This window comes from Quercus lobata, chromosome 11 (genome assembly GCF_001633185.2).
Source record: "Quercus lobata isolate SW786 chromosome 11, ValleyOak3.0 Primary Assembly, whole genome shotgun sequence".
Classification (NCBI taxonomy): domain Eukaryota; kingdom Viridiplantae; phylum Streptophyta; class Magnoliopsida; order Fagales; family Fagaceae; genus Quercus; species Quercus lobata.
Genome location: NC_044914.1, coordinates 40,437,514 through 40,449,658, shown reverse-complemented (window position 1 = coordinate 40,449,658; position 12,145 = coordinate 40,437,514). Strand labels below are relative to the sequence as shown.

Sequence of the window (12,145 nt, the reverse complement as noted above, 5' to 3'; positions counted from 1 at the left end):
AAAACACAAACATGATGCAATACAAGAAAACAAATATAAAGATGAACAAACGAAACACAGTTTTCTTATTAACTCAATGTCTTCTCCCCCTTGGTATATGCATCTCCCCTATGAAATATCTCTCCCCCTACAAATGTGCATGAGAAATAGAATTTCTCCCCCTAAGGATGTGCACAAGAGTCTCTAGAGTATACTCTCCCCCTTTTTGTCAGGAATAAACAAAGGATCAAGAAGAAACGAGGGCAAGAGATGAAGGTACGAACAATGCTAATGATGCATGAGGGGTGCGAGATGAATGAGAAAATGAAGCTCAAACCTAAGACAATGTAGAATGCTACAGAGCATAAGGTAGACATGACATGCTAGGATGAAGAAGCAAGGTCTAGACCAATGCAAGACAAGGGTAGCAAAAGTGTGTGCAAGAGGTTACTAAGTGCAATGCATGACCAATGCATGAAAAATGCACATGTGGGGCAAGGTGTGTTAAATATACAACCAATGAACCAAACATGTTCCTAATGAGGAAACATGAGAAACCCCAAAGTTTGATACTCATCGGAGTCCAAACAAGCGAGAAAATGTCTAAGAAGCATTTTATCAAACACCTAGCATGCACACTATGAACAAAAATATGAAATAATGCAAGAACATCATGAAATCCACCCTTAATACATGTTCTTTTTGCCACAAGGGGCCAACATCCAATGCAAATCAGCAAAAGAAACCAATCCCATGAAGAAATTTTACAAAAAAATAAGTTTTCCCAACCCCTATGATAAAAATCCCAACCAAGAGTACAAAACTCTCCAAAATATAATCTAAGATCAAAATTAAGGAAAAGAGTTTATAACCTTAGAGATGTTAAAGGAATGAAAAACCATTCAAATTGGTTGGGTTTTTATGAAAAAATATAGAAAGAGGGGTTTTAGAGAGGATGGGAGAGGTTTAAAACAAGTTTCCCACAAAAAACCCTTTAAAAAGCTGTTTCTGGGCGTTTTGTGACTGGGTGAGTCGCGAGGTTCAGTCGCGAAAATTTTCGCGAGTCGCGAGTGAGTCGCGAGCAAGCCGCGAGTCGCGAGTTTCAGTCGCGAAAATTTTCGCGAGTTGCGAGTGAGTCCCGAGCAAGTCGCGAGTGAGTCGCCAAAAGCTTCTGGATGAACTCGCGACTGGGGTTTCGCGACTGGCGAGTCACCAGCTGAGCCACGAAAAACTCTGACACCTGTTTTTCAATATAGAACATGTTTAAACAATGAAAAACAAAGTAAACACTAAACATGAACACAAAGAGTGATAAAAATCACTTCCAAAAACATATAAAATGATCAAAAATCTTTTTGGATTGAACCATATATGATTGAGCACACACACATCACATTTAGACAAGTACAATCTAACAAATGAATAAGATATTCATTGAACATTAGGCATGTGTGTTGTGTGTGTGTGTATCAAATGTGGAATAGTCCTTAGTCTAGAGTGAAGCTTCAATGATCAATTCAATCAAGTCATACACAACTAGTATTAAGTCAAGTGGTCTATCTCAATTATAGAAATGAACATATATGACCTCCCACAAGAAAATGATTACATACGATGAAGCTTTTCATTTGGCTTCTTTACAATTCATAACATTTGATCATTTTGAATCAAAACATCTCATTTTGAGATCGATGCCTGAAATTTATGATATTTCAATTTTGATGAACAAGCCTTTGACTTTTTAGGCATCATACATTTTCATATAAGTCGCTTTCCCTTTTTCCTAGTCGAATACTAGTATGTGTGACGGTTTTTGCAGCTCATTATCTCTTTTCATTTTGAGATTTACATTTATTGAGCTCTTTAAGTAATAAAAATAAAACAGTGAGAAGAGATATAAGCACAAGTCTACGCATGTATAAAAACTAACATGACTATTGACTAATCATTCATGACAAGCTTGAAGATCGATTTACAACAATCACACAAAGATGTCAAGATTTTTCCCACAAAGATATAAGTGCAAAAATAATAAGCTAAGCTCGTAAATGCACAAAGCCATTTGTACAAAGGTACAAGACCAAACTCACATGTGATATGTGCTCAAACATATACGATCAAACTTTTTGAATTTTTCACTTTTTATGTGGTTTTGGATTTTTACTCACACAAAGCAGAAACATAAAAGTAAGATCAAAAACAAAATAATGCATATAAACGAATGCAAGATGCACAAAATGCATGAAGATATGACATTTAATGCATGAAGGGTCCTACAAAGATCGAAAGAATTAGATCAAAGACCAAAAGAGCAAAAGCTCAACCATAGGAATCCTTCCTCATCCAAACAAAACGATTGTTTGGAATGAATGTCTCAAGAGAAGTGAGACGAGGGTTGGAAGAATGAGAACCGGAGATGGACATAGTCAAGGAGTTAAGAGCACTAAACATTTTCTTTAACAACATGCTATTTTCACTCAAAACCGATTTACTCTTTTTAGCACAACTTCCAAAAAGCTCAAGTTTTTCTTTTCTTTTAATTCTTTTAAAAGCATGAAACTTAGAGCATTGAGGTCTTAGATGACCAAAGGCACCACAATGGTGACAAACAATGTGTTTAGGTCCACTAGGCTTTTTAGGAAGGAATCTAGCAACATGGTTTTGTTCCCTCTTCAACTTATGACACTGAGATCTTATATGACCAATCACACCGTAATGGTGGCAAGTTGGAACAAATTTAGATCCATTTAAAACCTTAGGTTGAGACCTAAACGAAGGCTTTGACTTAACAGCCGTTCTCTCCACCTTTTGATTTCTTTTATGTGGAGGAATGTACACTGATTTGTCCTTTAAGGTAGAACACACACTAGGCACAAAATCGGGTACCACAACATGATTGCAACAAATATTATCATCCTTTTTAGCAATAGGTTCAGCAATCAAACACTTGACATCCATCTTAAGAGATTCATTTTCACATTTTAACTCATCAACAAGTTTGTTAGACAAAACAAGTTTAGCATCCAAGTCCATATTCAAACATTCAAACTCTTTCAGTTTTTCAAGAGAAATTTTAGCAAGTTTTTTATATTTCTCAACCAATTTGTTGGATTCATTGAGCTTAGCAATCAAATCATCATTTTCACAAAATAACTTGCTCAAATTCTTTTGAAACTTCTTAGCATTTTTCTTCAAGAGTTTGTCAACAACACCCATAGATTCAAATAACATGTCATCACACTTATGAGAATTAACACTCATAGAGGCATTTTCACAAACACGTGGCATGTTACATTCATCACCAACCAAATCATGCAAAGAGTCATACAAAGCACAATCCATGACAAATAAATACAAGGGGTCAAGGATCACACTTAGGTATTTAAACCACAACAAGTGCACCCGCTCTGATACCAAATGAAAGTTCAAATATGTGTATAAACACCCTTGAACGTTTAGACCCCCAATTTACAAATTAACCAATTCAAGATTTATGTCAAACAACTAGTGTGCGGAAAATGAACATAAGTTATAAACAGAATTGGAAATCAATCTAAGCCAATTATAAATCACATCCACAGCAAAAAATAATAGGCAAAGATAAAGGGAAGAGAGATGCAAACACAAGGACAACATACGATGTGTTATCGAAGAGGAAACTGAAGCCCTCGGCATAAAACCTCTCCGCCGCCCTCCAAGCGGTCAATAATCTACTAGAAAATGTAGTTGGGATACATGAACAGCAATAGACCCTCCAAGCCTAATCTACCCGATGCACCTAAGCCCTCCAAGCTTCTTGCTCCAACGAGGTTGCGTCGAACCTTTTTCTTTTCTAGCTTCCCAGATTCCGCTACTAGACCGTAGCATCAACCAATGAAGATTGGTTCCTTCCTAACTGCTTCCCAGAAATCCAAACAGCTCTCTCACAGTAATGATAATGGTGAGAACCAGGTTTGGTATAATGCCTCTCAAGGATTTGACAATGGAGAGGAAGAGAGTTGAGGAATTTGAAGAGACTCTAATATATAGATTGTGGGTGAATCAATCTTGTTTTTCTTTAGGGTTTATCTCTCAAAATTCTCTCTGGAAGCTCTCTTACAATCGTGGGTAAAATGGGTATTTATACTGGAGTGTGAGAGGAATGTGAAACGTCAGGTTTTACAAAACAGGGGTGGCTCGCGGCTTGACCTCGCGGCTTGACTAAGTCGCGAGATCCAGTCGCGAGATAACCGTTTGGCCAGTTGTTCTGTTTTGTCCTGTAGTGCTCCAGCTTGCATGACTGTTCACCTTCCAGCATGCTTGGCACGTGTGCTGCGTCTGGCGGCTTGCAACCGCGAGTCACCCGCGAGGCCAAGCCGCGAGTCTCTGTTTTCTTGCACACTCTTGAGCAATCTTCACTCTATCTCACTCACTACCCTTACATCAAACCCACCTAAATACAGGGTTACTAAATGCTGAATTACAAGTAAATTTGGCATGGAATAAAGCCAATTAGATGGTTGAATAAATTCAACCTTACAATCTTGTTGTCCCCAATGAAGTATGATCCAAAACTAGGTTAACTAATATTGTATTCCTTTTTTATTATTTAATTTATATATATATATATATATATATATATATGTAGGTACTTAAGAATTTTTGGCTTTGGCTTTTTGGCTTGATTGCCTTGCCTTACCTTGCCTTGAATTCTTTTTGTCCCACATTGGAAAGATGACTTCCCTCCTGGTATTGTAGATACCAAGAATTTTTGCCTTTGGCTTTGACTTTTTTGGCTTGATTGTCTTGCCTTGCCTTGGCTTGAATTCTTAATCCCACATTGGAAAGATGACTTCCCTCTTTCTACCTTATAAGGCATGAACCAATGAGAAAGAGAAAGAGTACCCTCTCTCTCTCCTCTCTTGCCTTTTCAGTCTTAATGTCAAGCAAAAAGCTAATAACACCACCAGATCTACTTTTTTTTATAGTATTGTTCTGGGTTCTCATTGACGAGAAGACACAAATAATTGAGGTTCAATGCTGAAACTTATATCTACAACCTACACATAGTATAAAGGTACTGTAAGAAAGAAAACAACCTGCGCATAATATAAAGGTTAAATCTCAAATCAGCTTTTCTTTTCACATAAATATTGTAAGTCTTTTCGCTTTTCTCACTCTCTTTTGGGTAAATAAAGAGTTGTTGTAATTGTTATTAAAAGAAGGAAAAAAAAAAAAAAAAAAAACTTATATCTAGTTCCTAGCTATTCAAACCCAGATTAGTTCTTCTTCGTGTTCATAAATTGTAGCGGCTGCACTCTAAGAAAAAATCCATGTCATTCAAAGGTTTGAGATTCACTAGCATTACCCACCTTTCATCAGTTGAAATCCACCACAACCAGGCTATAATCTCAAATTGACCACAACCAAATCAAAAAACCCAAATCACAACCCACATGTCACGCTCCACCTCAAATCTCAAACTCAAAGCAGTTGTGCTTCTCTACAAATCAAAACCCAAACCCATACAACCACCTCATGCTCCTCCACTGTCAGCACCGTGCTACTGCCGATCTGAATTTTAGTGTGAGAGATGAGAGAGATAGAGTGAACAAAGAGAGGTAGACATAGAGAGCAAGAGAGGAGAGAGAGAGTGCGTGAGATATTAATTAAATCAAAGAGAAGAAATAATGGAGATTTTTTTTTTTTTTTTTTTAAGTAAAAAAATTTTGGCTGTTATTTTCTTTTAACATGTTACAAAGACATTTTGTGCTTTATTGGAGTTCTTGAGCCAAGTTTATAAAATTTTTACAAATAGCATCTTTTGATCTTGTTTTGTCTTGTTTTTGTATGTGTTTTCTGTTTTAAGAGGAGAGAGACATAAAAAGCATGCAAAAATACCTATTTACCCTTGCTTTTAACAAATGTGGATTACGGAAAACAAATGGAGTTTACCACAGGTGGGTTAAATGACATTTTTCAAACTATAGATAGGTAATGTGATTTTCGCCCAAACCAAAAGTGGGTTATGTGAAATTACCCATTTTTTGTGAGAATCACCAATCTACCCTCCTGAAAAGCCTATATAACACCTCGTCTCCAAGCTGCAAAATTTCAAGCCTTCCATATTTATCAATGGCACGTTCCATGTCCAAACCATTTTCACACTTTTCTTCTACTCATTGGGCTTTTGCAAATCCTCCAACTCCTCTCTCGGCTTACACTTTTGCAGACCCTCCTCCCCCGCTGAACGGGTAACACTATCTATATTCTATAGTTTTATTTGTTATTATTATTTTTATACATGTGTTTGTGTGTTTTATTGGCAATTTATAATGATGCACAAAAACCTTTGGCTTTGTAACAGAGACGAAAAGCTGCTTTTGGACATCAAAATCACTTCCGCAATAGTTGGTTTCATGATCTTCATTGTCATACTCATTCGTTAACTACGCGAGTGTAATTCCAGCAGTGGCGACGTTATCAACAGTCAAGTCAGTATCCAACTTCCAGCTATGAATACTGACGACGGCTCTGTCACGGCCTCAGCTGTCTGATACTTGTTACCAACATAGTGCTTAAATTTAAGCTTTACATCATTTGGAGCTTCTACGTATAGATCAGGAAGATTACGTTCATGCAAAAAGTAGATTTCCATGGTTTATTTTGTTGGTTGTTATGGTTGAGAATAAACTAGCTTGACTGTCTGTGTTATTAGTGTGAGATTTGTTGTTTGTTCTGTTTTGTGTTGATGACCTCCGGTATTTGTTTGATTGAATACGTTGCTAATACATGCGCGTGTAATATTAGTATTTTTTTTTATACAAGATAGAATTCTACTCTAATCTAATCTAGGTGTATATATGTGTGAAACTCCCTCTTGGAGATTTGAACCCTGACCCTTGTTTAATCCATTTGATACATTGCCTATTGCCTAATCCATTTGATTTTATTCGAATTGGAAACTTAAAATTTATATCAATGACTCTGAGGATTGGGGACTGGTCTTTATGTGTTTTCTTGCAAAAAGAGGGTTAAGTTTCTTTTTATTCTTTTCGCATTTTTTATTTTATTTTATTTTTATTTTTATTTTTGGTGTGTGTGTACAAAAAAAATAACAATCTTTAAGACTATACAATTAGCCCATTTGTTGTAAAAGCCTGTATTGAATTTAGCCTACTATTCAGCTTACAACTTACAAGTGAGAAACAATCAATCTCACATTATATGCAGATTCACACGTGAGAAAGAGGGGTCTCATGAAGTGGAGGTAATTATTGCCTTCATTCAAGAATTGTGCAAACTGCTAAGAACACTTGCAGCAGTGGAGCTAAATAACTATATAACTATTTTAGCTCCACCAAAATAAAAAAATCAACTTACAGTAGTGGGTTAAAGGTTTTTTTTTTTTTTTTTTACCTTCATTACTATAGTGCAAAAAAAATATTTTGCATTCACATTACCTTTTTATTTTTTATTCTTTCTGCATTTCATTTTCCTGTGTCTCTCTCCTCACTGCTTCTCTATCTCTTCTTTCTTCTTCCACAAACCCTTCTTTCTTCCTCCACAGACACATCACCGATCTGCACAAGCCCAGCCGTCACAAACCCCTCTCTCCCCACTTTTCCTCTCTCACTTCTCAACCCGCCTCAAATCAGAGCATTCCGTTTCACTTTGCACTCATTCCGTTTCGATTGAGAAGGACCAAGCCATGCTGTTGGCAGTGAAATCGGGCAGTTAGTATCAATTAGGGCTCGATTCGTCGGTGAATACCGTGAAACCGTGCCCCTCGACGCAGGTCTCATTGGCCAGTACCGAATCGGACAGAGTATTGGGCATGGGTTTCGGTTTGGCTGAGTTGATTTTTCTGGGTTTTTGTTTTGTTCTTCTTCACTGGTTTTGATGGGCATGGCAGGATTGTGGTCGTGCAATGATTTTTATGGGTTTGACGGTGGTTGAGGCTGTGTGTTAGTGGTTTAATAAAATATTATTTTATTGTAGTGTTTATATTATTTTATTGTATTAAAAGCTAAAATAGCTCTACTGATGTAAGAAGGTAAAATAGATAAAGTGACTTTTTGAATAGCTAAAAAGCTAAAAATTTAGCTCAATTGCTGTGAATGCTCTAAGAAAGTGCCTTTTACCTTAGTTCAATTTAGTCGTCTTTGATTTGTTAATATTACTAAAATATTATTTTTGTTCTTTTCTTTTTTTGAAGGAATTAATTTTGTTCTTAAACTTTTCATTCAATTAGTTTTTCTTTTATTTTTTAGTCTCTAAAAGTTTTACCACTACCAAAAAAGAAAAAAAAAAAAAAAAAAAAAAACCTGTTTTATTTTGATTCACTTTTTTCCGGGTTCCCTTGAAACTTGAAAGGGTCAAAATAAACAAAGTAAAAATAGGTTTTCGCTTTAAAAATTTAATGAAATTTTCCTCTCACCAAAAAAAAAAAAAAAACTCATCCATCAGTCAAACTCTCTCTTTCTCTCTCTGAAAACGCAAAGAGCGGGAAAACTCAAATACAGATCTCCGACGACGAGCTGAGGCACGGTGGTCAGCGATTTCATCTCGGCCATTACTTCGTCCTATTACAGGTATATGTTTAACTTTGTTTGTTTCCCGAGAAAAAAAAAATTGAATTTGTCTATCCCGGAGTTTACCTAGCAGATCGGTCCAAACAATAATTGGTATTCTCTCTCATTCTCTTCATTAGTAGAGAGACTACGAAGTATGGCTCAGAGAGAGCAGTAGTTTAATTTGGGGCTATGGGTTTGAATACTTTTGGAATTGGAATTGCGTAGCTATCCTCTGGAATCTGAAGTATGGGTTGGATCTATGAGGTTTAGCCTAGATGTGTTATTTGTGTTTTGTTTACAGGTGTGAACACATTTCAAGAATATAACAAGAACCGTAAGCCCATAAATGAAAAAAAGTTTTCTTTCGCTCTTCTGTACAGCTTCCATTAACTAGAAATAGCCTTTTTGTATGCTTGATTGATCAAATATGGCCCTCAATTGGTTTATATGTTTTTCATGTATAGTGAGAAGATGTAAAAACAAAGTAAAAGCTCGGCTCTTTTACTAATGAAGAGTAAATTCAAATAGCTTTCGGGGTTCTATTTGAAAACTGTGTGTGTATATATATTTTTAACAGCATGTTGCATAGGTAACATATTTCCACAAGCAAATCAGGGAAAACGTGCATTGTTGTAATTTTATGTTATTGAACAATTTTAGTGTTGCAAACTTGCAATATGATGTAAAAAGGCAAACATTTTATGGTTCATATCTTTGTGGCAGAGGCTATTAGGAAAGAAAGTTGTATTCATTACCAGCACAGATGAGCATTGGGAGAAAATTGCTGCGGCAGTCCGGGGTTCCGACTCAAGTGATTGTGATGTCCTTTAACATGCATATAAGACACTCTGGAAAGATGTAATATTAACCCAAGATACTAATGCATTCTCAATTTACTTTAGCCTGACTTTTTGAATCATGAATGTTCCAATTGTTGTGCATATTTTCCATTTTTTATAATCTCCTTTGTTTTGTTGTGTACGTTCTGCCTGCAGTTAGACATATCTTATGATGAGTTCATTCGGACAACCAATGAGTCTGAACCCAAGCATGAAGCAATTGTGAAGGAATTTTACTAAGGGTTGTTGCCAATGGTGATATATATCTATGAAGGACATTATTGTGTCAACTTTGAGGAGTATAAGGTAATATTTGCATTTTGAACTTGTAAATGTGGATGTAGCAACATTGTCTAAATTTAATTTCCCTTATCTGCATATTGTTTTTTTATTCACATACTTTTGGATTAGTGATGGGGTTATTGCATTATATTTATCTATAGTTGATTATTTGATAAAAAGCGGTTTTTTTTTTTTTTTTTTTTTTTTTTGAGGGTGCTAGTATTTGTGTAGAAAATCTTCTTTGATATTTACAAGAACTTGTTGAGGTTACTCGTTATGTGGAATTCCTTTATTTTATTTTATATAGGATCTTGCTAATTTCCAGTTTCATATATGCACTATCTTGTTTGAACAAATTGTTTATGTATTTATTGTGGTCTTTTTGTTTGAGAGAGGTTTTGTATTTATGTACCACAATAGTGTAATGTCTTTAGCTTTGTGAATGTGCTGGATGAGAAAGAATTGCTTGATAACTGTTGCCCTATGCACCTGAAGCTGTGTGTTCCTCGTAAAGAGGATAATTTCTTCGTTGCACTATCAAAATATAAAAAATTATTGGAAGAAACTTTGATACAATCCAAAATTTTTGCAACCTTGTTTTGGTTAAATGAAGTGAGATAGTGGGTAATTTTGTAAAAACTTAGTCTAGTGCGTCCTAAATTGTGGTCTCTGTTAAATTACCGGTTGTTCCAAAAGTTTAAGCTATTAGAATATAATAAATTTGATTATTTAACTAAATACTTCCAACACCTCCCCACATGTAGACAGGGATCAAACTCAGGACCTCCTACTCTGATACTTTGTTAAATTACTGATTGTTCCAAAAGTTTAAGCTACTAAAATATGATAAATTTAATCATTTAATCACATACTTCTAATAGTCTCTGAGCTTTACTGTAAAAAGAATTTTCTTGGGGGGTTCTTTCAGCATGATTAATTTCCTAATAAGAGCCTGAGCATGCTGATTAAGAATGTTGTTAGTTTAATAGTTGGCATATTGTGTATATATTGTTGTAGTAAATCTATATTAGTTATAGTTATTGGTACTTGGTAGAATGTGTTTGATAGTACTTACCATTCAAGATATTCTTTTTGAAGAGTAATTATGCCATGATTGCTAATATATTCCTTAAAAAGTTGTTGCGCTGAACTAATAGTACTTTTAATAAGCCTTTTGGGTAAAGCTATATTGGTGACATGCCCTGTATTGATAGTGCTTTTGCTGCCGTATATCAATCATACTAGGCAGGGGAATCATTTTTTTTTTCTTATGAATTTAATCTAAAATTCTCTTTGCATCTCTTTCCCCTTGGAAATTTATTAATGAAATGTTAGGAATACCCTTTTTGTATCTTGCTATACGGAATTTTCTACTAATCACTTTAATAATCATTTGGCTTCAAGGTGCAAAGCTGGATCAAAAGTGGCCTAAGAGATTTTTTCCATTTCCTGAGCATTAGTGGATTGGGGCATCCTAGTTCCTAATGACAATAAGCAGACCGTATATGTGTATTTTGATGTATTACGAGGATAAAGTTCTTTTCTTTTGTAATTTGGAATTCGCTAAGCTTCTAAGTTCCTAATTTGTATTACAAATGTTTATTTATTTATCTTTTTCTTTTTTTTCTTTTTTTTCTTTTTTTTTTGTTATTACCACAAACATGTAGACATCAGTCAACTTCCAACTTATGAAAATAGCTGTTTGTATATTTATGTGTATTTGTGTTTGTATCTATCAAAAAGTGTGTGTGTGTTTATAAAGAAAGTAAAATAATATGTAATAAGTTGGAATTGGCGAAGTATAACATGAGACACAAAGTGGGATAGATGATTTCTATTGCTAGTAGTTGAGGAAAAATAAGAAGTTGCCATGAGAGAGTCTGATACCATGCTAAATTTAATGAAGGACAAAGTTTAACTACAAAACTGATTGTAGTTTTAGGCTACAGTCTTACTCAATATCTTTTTAGATGAGGTGAATTTTGATATATCCACCATTAGATTACATCTTCTTCTTATATTTTCCATGCTTGCAAAATTTCAAGAATATTAAAAATCAATAACCATGTCATCAATAAATTTTTTAAATTGCAAGTTCTTATAATTTAAAATTATGCATAAAATATAAGCTTATAGATCATATAGTAAATAATATCCGATTGACACAAAATTTGACATGTGTATTAAAAGTGTAAATAACATACAATTTAACAGTTAGATTTTTAAAATATGTAGTAATATTTATTTTATTGAGTGAGTTAGTAGTTTTAAGTTACAACCAATTTTGTAGTTAAACTTTATCCTTTAATTTATAACAAAGAGCAATTTGAGAGTAGCAAAATGATTTCAGTCTTAGAATTGAGAAAATGCTACTTAATCTAATATATATGCCCCTGTTATTATGTACTCAAAACATGGATTGGTGCCTAATGTAACCAACAAATTTTCTAATTGACCAATGCATAGCTAACACGTCACTTAACACTATTA

The 12,145-nt window shown here is 34.7% G+C and overlaps 1 long non-coding RNA gene across 1 annotated transcript; it reads left to right on the top strand.

Annotated features, from left to right (window-relative positions):
* The first annotated feature begins 9,158 nt into the window (after nt 1-9,158).
* On the top strand, nt 9,159-11,145 carry LOC115967776. The gene is made up of 3 exons (XR_004086548.1): nt 9,159-9,392; nt 9,530-9,679; nt 11,060-11,145. It is a non-coding gene; the product is annotated as an uncharacterized LOC115967776 (long non-coding RNA).
* The last annotated feature ends 1,000 nt before the right edge of the window (nt 11,146-12,145 follow it).